Genomic DNA, 8,235 nt, shown 5'->3' on the forward strand with positions numbered 1-8,235 from the left:
ATGGAGGCTGCATTTAATCCCTGGGTTTTTGTTACTTGGTTACTGGGGGCTGTTTATTATTTGTCATGTCACAGCAAAGGCAAGGTCATTAGTTTGAGTTTTTCCTGAGTACTTCGGTTTACTGCAGAAAGACCATTTGTAGGCTGTAGGTGGCCTAAAGTTGTTGTTTTTTTGTGTAAAAGTGTGATGCTGAAATATCACTTTTAAAGTGATATCCACACTCTGGATGTTATTGATCCATTTGTCTAGATCTGGATTTGTCTCTTGAGAATAGCATCACAAATTTCCTATATTCTTAAAGGTCTTATTGATAACATTTTATGTAGATAAATATTTTTAAAAATAATAATAATATATTTACAAAGCTTTTGGAAAGGTGCTGAATAAAAGTATGGCTTTTCCTAAAAAAAATAATATTATTATGATTGTAAATTAATCATTTAAAAAAATTTGGCAGGTCAAAAATTTATGTTTTGTTTATCTCTGTGGAAGATATCTGATTTTTGGTTCCCACTTCTAAAAAGGGTTTGTGAGCCAATAGTGAAGTGATGTCACGTGGTATCTCTGGGTCGTCAACCATCAAGTTGCCAGTTAGTGTGGAAAAAAAACTGTCTGAGATTGATGGTAAGTGCCTGGCAATGACTTGTTGTGAAGTAAATGCAATGGAACGGGGGAGGGAGAATGCAACATCTAGTGGCTGAATGTTATCAATGTTATCAATAGCACCTTTAATATTCATCAACATTTAAAACTGTACACTATAGATGTTTTCCGATGACTAGAAGAAGATCTGTATTTTCTTTCTATTTTCAAACATGTATTGGCGCAATTTATTTATCAATTAGTCGATTTGTCAATAGACAAAACAATTTTGATAATTGATAAATCATTTCAGTTGTTATTACAACAAAATAAAAAGTGAAGCATGTCAAACATAATTTTACACTTTTTATTGAGTCATTTCAGTGCCGTGGCTTCTTCAAAACTGGAGGAAATGATGGATGGAAGAAGTTATGAATAAATGGAGAGATATCTGATAGTTGTCAAGGAGTATCCATCTGTCCGCCTCCAACATCCGAAATGTCAAGGATGAATATTAATGTATTTCGTATTTCGTCTGACTGTTTACTTAAGTATCCGTGTCCTGTGTCCTTGGTTGTGCTGGTGATAAATCCATAGCCTAAGACACGTAATTCAATAAGTGCGGAAGACCAGATGTTTAAAGGCTCTTTTTTTTTGGCTTCTATCACAGCATTTTTAATATAATGTTGTAAAGGCTATAATAAGTGGTACCAAATGTTATAAGAATCAGTATCAATGGTGTGCTCTTTCTTTGGCTATATGGCATATGTAATTTTATTGACTTCAAACAAAATGTCCTGTCAATCAAACATACACACTAATAAGTGACATTATTATACTGTACATATCTCCAGATCCGACGGCTTTTTAATATATAATTTTCTTATATAATATCACACGTGTGTTTAGGATACGAGAGATGATGAGACCTTTAAGACACCTGAAAGGAGTGCTGTTATACATTAAAGCCCAACATCAGTTCATTGACAAAAAAAAGGCAACCAAGTGAGAATAAAGGCAAACGTTTGAGGAAATGAGCAGCTTCTCTTTCTTTATATTTGAATTCTCTCACTGACCTGCTTCAGGGCCTCTTGATTTATAAAACAGAGTAGTGCTGAGTTTCTTATGTTCTGCAGCAGGTAACTCAGATTCTCTAAATTGTACAGTATGTTGCATTGATCTGGCTGGATGATTATGATGATGAGAGAGATGTGGAAAGCCCCCAGGTGTAGAGTACATTTTGTCAGTCACGCCTGGTGAAACACTATACAGATTTATTCTCAGGGGCTCCGGTGACGACAGCGTCACTGTCGCTGTAGATGAGAGGGCAAGGGAGACACGGTGAGGTTAGCAGGTCATACAGATCACGTTAGCACCATGGATCTTGTTGGGTCTCTAAATTATGGTGTACGGTCTAAGACCTGCTCTATATATAAAGCATCTTGAGATAACTTCTGTTGTGATTTGACGCTATATATAAAAATAAATTGAATTGAATTGAATTGAATGTCTGTACTCAGCCAGGCTCAGCTCAAAGTCAAGGCGTTCTGAATGGCATCAATGAGACAGTGAAGTAATAAGCTGTGATCTGTACTTTTCTTGGCTATGAAGCTTATAAGAATATTTAGTGTATAAAGAGAATGAAGATCAAAACCCATCAAATCCAAGCATATTTGCAATCCTGGCTCATTCCCCAAATTAAGGGCTGACTAAAAATGTTCGGATTTTAACCATACGTCTATGGTTTTAACCATAAACTGTATATACAGTATATATAGATGGACGACACGTCTCCACTTCCTCCCACTGTACAAAAGTGAAGCCAAAATATTCTGGATATGGGAGCGGCCAATTTTGAGATTTTTATTTATTTATTTATTCATTTTTTTGACGTCATTTGGAGCCGGAGACTGGGCAGTAGTGATCGGGGAACTGGAGCCGCGGTATCAAGGTCCCGCCTACTCATCCGCCCGAGCCAATCACGAGCCGAGCACAGCTGCAGCTTGCTAGGTGTGAGCCACCCAGCTGCTACGTTAGCACCACACGGTAGCTGTTTGGCTAGAAAGACACAACTAACCATAATATCTCTATAACTACATTTATGATCAAATTGACGCATGTTCTTTTAACTTGTGACGGTTATGGAGAGTTAAAGTTGCATCTCCTTTCGTACAATCTCCGAGCCTCCGGCTGTGCGACTACTTTTTATAGCGTCAAATAACTAATTAAAACCAAACTTAGCAGAAAAATGACCACTTGAACATACGTCAGTGTGATAAGAACTACCTAAAATGACAGAAACCATCTTTGGGAAAAGTTTATTTGAGGTTTACTTTGACTTTTTAGTTTGGCCCATGTCCCATCCGTTAACATGGAGGGGGCGGGATTTATGACCTGTACTGCAGCCAGCCACCAGGGGGCGAAAGGTATTTTGGCTTCACTTTTGAGGAACTGTCATGTTATCCATCTTTATATATAGTCTATAGTTTTAACCCAACCACAATTTTAACTAGCAGAGAGTCACAGCAGGCTGACTTTGGTATATGTAGCTATATTTGGTCTGATAAACTAACCAGAAGATGCCTATTGCCTTTGCAAATTTTAGGATGTTGCAAAAATTCAACCATCCATCTTATTTGCTGCATCTATACAAAATGTTTTCTTGACATTTTTTTTGTCCTGGAAGCAAAGCCTCATTTTGATGGGATATATAACTTTAAGAATTTATCTAAGTGATTTCACATCATGCATTCACATTTATCCTCTTGTATCTTAGACATCAGTGCAACAATGGTGCATTGCAAAAAAGGAATACAAAAGACTTAAAAGGGATGAACAGAGGTATTGCTAAGTTGTTGAGGAGCCAGATCCTTTTGCTTGGGACACTCTCTCCACACGGTGGCATGAGAGATCTGCAACAGGCCTATAGGGACAATTATGGCCCTTTATCTCATTCAAGAGTCATAAAATAGTGGCTCTGCTGGTCATCATAGGCTCTTATACTGTAGTTACTGTATATCACTAGAAACAAAGCAGACATTGTCAGAGACAGACAGACATAAAGCCTTAATCTTTTCATAAGCATGCATAAGATGGTTATATTAATGAAATAAAAAGCAATTAAAAAACAAAAAACGTACCATTATATCAGTTTGATATGGAATACTATATTTAGTCTGTATAATAGTCTCAATAAAGACTTTGTTCACTTCAGAACGTTGTCAATATGTAAAAGTTACCAATTGAAACCTAAATACTTTAACCTGGTGCTCTTTTTACCTGATTGTGACCTTTATAATACCTCTATATGATGCTAACTTCGGAAACTGGATCTTCATTTGACTTTTTAAGGCAAAAAGATCTGTCTGAGCATTGTTCTCTGGAGTCTTCACAGAAATGAGGAATAAACTTATTGTAGTCCCATAAATTCAAAACAGACATTTTGATGAACTCCGCTTGTAGAGTTTTCTGGGGTCTCTAACAGTCTGCGGATGATTAGACAAGGAAGACAAAGCTTATTAGCAAAGCTATTACTAAGTATTTGTTTACATAATATACTGTATATTTTTGATAATTTTATCTTTGATTTATTCTTTCTTAATCCTTGTGTTACGCTTTGCCATTTTTTTGTCCTGTCTTGTTTCATTCAAAATGAGACATTATCACTGATTCAGGAAATCACTCTATTCCTCAACAGCTGTGTAAGTTATTCCTCAAAATCCTCCGGCCATCATCATCCAGCTGTTATTGCTCTATACCTGTGGGGGTTGTTGGGAGTCAGTTACCTGCTAAAGTTTTATTATTTCAGCCATGAGCCAAACATTAAATCCATTATTCACTATAGCTGTGATGACAATAGCAGAAAGCCCAATCCCAAATTCATACCGTGCATTGTGTTGTCACTGCAATGTATTTAATAGTATTGTCAAGGATTAACACTGACACAAACAATTTTCATATGATAGTTACTGATAGTAAATCATGTATTAACATTGGACTGTCCAAATGTGTAAAATCAGAAATTGTAATTTAACCCTCTGAGACCCACAATAGACCCGTTTTTGTCTCCACAGGAGGACTTTAGGAGGAGATAGCAGGTCAACGGTAGATGTCACATAGAAGTGGTGTACATCATCTGAAAACTGAGAACCTGAAGATTATGCAGCTCAGCACTGTGTGTCCAGTTGTTCTAGTCATAAATTAGAAATAAACATGAATTAATTGATTAATTAGAATAAATTGTAAAAGTGTAAAAGTGTTTAGAACATTATGAAAGAAGTATATGATGACCATTCCCATGCTCTATTATGCAATTTTTGGGAAATATTCAAACACATCATTTTAGTATAAGCGAAAATAACACATTTATACTGCATTCAAAAAACTGCATGTTTTTTTGCCCAAAACTGCATTTAATTATCATAAAGTGGGCATGTCTGGAAAGGGGAGACTCGTGGGTACCCATTGAACCCACACATCACATATATTGAGGTCAAAGGTCAAGGGACCCCTTTGAAAATGGTCATGTCAGTTTTCCCTCGCAAAATTTTTGTCTAAATTTGCAGCATTATTTAACCTTTTTCCCCGACAAAGCTAACATGACATGGTATCAATGGTTTCCTTGGGTTTTTATAGTTTAGTAGGATATCTGTAGCTGTAAAACGGAACCCTCCTACAGCCACTGAAAGACAGTAAAGTCGGGTCTCAGATACCACCAAGTGGAATTTGACTATTTTTTTTCACTTTCAACCCATAGTAAGATACTGAGAACAACATTGTTTACAAACTAGATTTTCTGCAATAATTATAGACACAACTGTTTAATTTGATCCATTTTGTAATCCATGCATAATGACAAATACAACTTTTCTTTCCTATCATAATGTTGCAGAGAATCTCTTACAAAATCAGTAAAAAAAAATGCTATTTAGTTTTGCACGACATAAATAAAGAAATATTCAGTAGTGCCAACCTTTGCCCCTTTGTGTTAATAATCATGTAGTTTTCTATACGCATAATCAGACACTGACCTATTCTTTTGTTCATGTAGCAGATGGGTGTTAAAGCAATGAGAAGAGTGACACCTTGTGGTGGAAAGTGAGATCAACCTCACTACATCCAGTTCAAGCACTATGATGAAAGACTGTAAGGCATAAAGCACAAGTGTTGGTCTGTTAACCACACCAGGAAACTGACAATAACCGGATATTGCAGGTGGAATTTCATTCATTCATTCATTCTCATTGTGCAATATCATTTTCCACTTGTGCAATTTTGTTAATAGTTGGTTTATTGTCAATACTGTATATACTGCTCCTTTTATTTTTTATACTTCCTTCTATTTAAATGGTTTATATTTTGTTACACTTTGTTTAGCTCTTTCTTTTTACTGTGTTAGCTGATGCATCTTGTTTTTTGCACTACCCCCTTCGCTGCTGTACACTGCAAATATCCCCACTGTGGGACTAATAAAGGAATATCTTATCTTATCCTATCTTAAGGTCCCACATACAGCATCTAATTTTACATTTAAATATATGTGGACTGGCATTTGATAAGATTTTGTCTGAGAATTTCTTTAAAATATGTTATTATTATCACTAGTGGTGGTAGATTATTACAGTAAATTATTAATAATAGGGTAATTTATTTCATTGTTATACTCCCATTGTGTTATATTTCATTATTGTTTTACTTTAGTATTTTAAGTTCAGTGTTTAGTGTTTTATCTGTTCTATTAGTCTACACTTCTAAACTATCCTCTACATAAACGGTGCTGTTGTTTGTCGTTATAAAATCCTCGTCGTTAGTTAATTATGATGGATGCTTTTGAATGACCTGCTGCTGCTCTTCTTCTGTGTATAATGCATACAAGGCAAGCCTTATTTAATAGTGCAGTAATATTGTTATAGGGATGGGGGGATTATTATAAAGAATAATTGTTTATACAATTATTTCTCTGATTTATTGGATTTTGTACAGAATACCAATAAAAAGACTTTGAAAAAAATATAGATTGTAGATTATATATGTAGATTATTACAGTAAATTATTAATAATAGGCTAATTTATTTCATTGTTATACTCCCCTTGTTTTATTTCATTATTGTTTAGTTTAGTATTTTAAGAAAAAACACGATTCTGATACAATTATTTCTGTGATTTATTGGATTTTATACAGAATACCAATAAAAAGGCTTTGAAAAAAAAAATATTTCATTGTTATACTCCCCTTGTTTTTTATTTCATTATTGTTTACTTTAGTATTTAAGTTCAGTGTTTTATCTGTTCTATTAATGTACACTTATAAACTATCCCTTACATAAACAGTACTGTTGTTTTGTCCTTATAAAATCCTCATCCTTAGTAATTATGATGGATGCTTTTGAATGACCTGCTGCTGCTCTTCTTCTGTGTGTAAAATGCATACAAGGCAAGCCTTTTTTAATGGTGCAGTAGTATTGTTATATGGATGGGGGGATTATTATAAACAATAATTGTTTATACAATTATTTCTGTGATTTTGTACAGAATACCAATCAAAAGACTTTAAAAAAAATAATATTTTTTTTAATTATTATCACTGGTGGTGGTAGATTATTACAGTAAATTATTAATAATAGGATAATTTATTTCATTGTTATACTCCCCCTTGTTTTATTTCATTATTGTTTATTGTAGTATTTAAGTTAAATGTTTAGTGTTTTATCTGTTCTATTAGTCAAACTATCCCTTACATAAACAGAACTATTGTTTTTGTCGTTAAAATCCTCATCCTTAGTAATTATGATGGATGCTTTTTGAATGACCTGCTGCTGCTCTTCTTCTGTGTATAATGCATACAAGGCAAGCCTTTTTTAATGGTGCAGTAGTATTGTTATATGGATGGGGGGATTATTATAAAGAATAATTGTTTATACAATTATTTCTGTGATTTATTGGATTTTGTACAGAATACCAATAAAAAGACTTTGAAAAAAAATATATAGATTGTAGATTATATATGTAGATTATTACAGTAAATTATTAATAATAAGCTAATTTATTTCATTGTTATACTCCCCTTGTTTTATTTCATTATTGTTTACTTTAGTATTTTAAGTTCAGTGTTTAATGTTTTATCTGTTCTATTAGTGTACACTTCTAAACTATCCCTTACATAAACAGTACTGTTGTTTTGTCCTAATAAAATCCTCATCCTTTGTAATTATGATAGATGCTTTATTATAAACAATAACTGTTTATACAATTATTTCTGTGATTTATTGGATTTTGTACAGAATACCAATCAAAAGAGTTTGAAAAAAATAATATTTTTTTTATTATTATTATCACTGGTGGTGGTAGATTATTACAGTAAATTATTAATAATAGGCTAATTTATTTCATTGTTATACTCCCCTTGTTTTATTTCATTATTGTTTACTTTAGTATTTTAAGAAAAAACACGATTCTGATACAATTATTTCTGTGATTTATTGGATTTTGTACAGAATACCAATAAAAAGACTTTGAAAAAAAATATGTCATTGTTATACTCCCCTTGTTTTTTATTTCATTATTGTTTACTTTAGTATTTAAGTTCAGTGTTTTATCTGTTCTATTAGTGTACACTTCTAAACTATCCCTTACATAAACAGTATTGTTGTTTTG

Source organism: Sebastes umbrosus, chromosome 16 (genome assembly GCF_015220745.1).
Source record: "Sebastes umbrosus isolate fSebUmb1 chromosome 16, fSebUmb1.pri, whole genome shotgun sequence".
Classification (NCBI taxonomy): Eukaryota; Metazoa; Chordata; class Actinopteri; order Perciformes; family Sebastidae; genus Sebastes; species Sebastes umbrosus.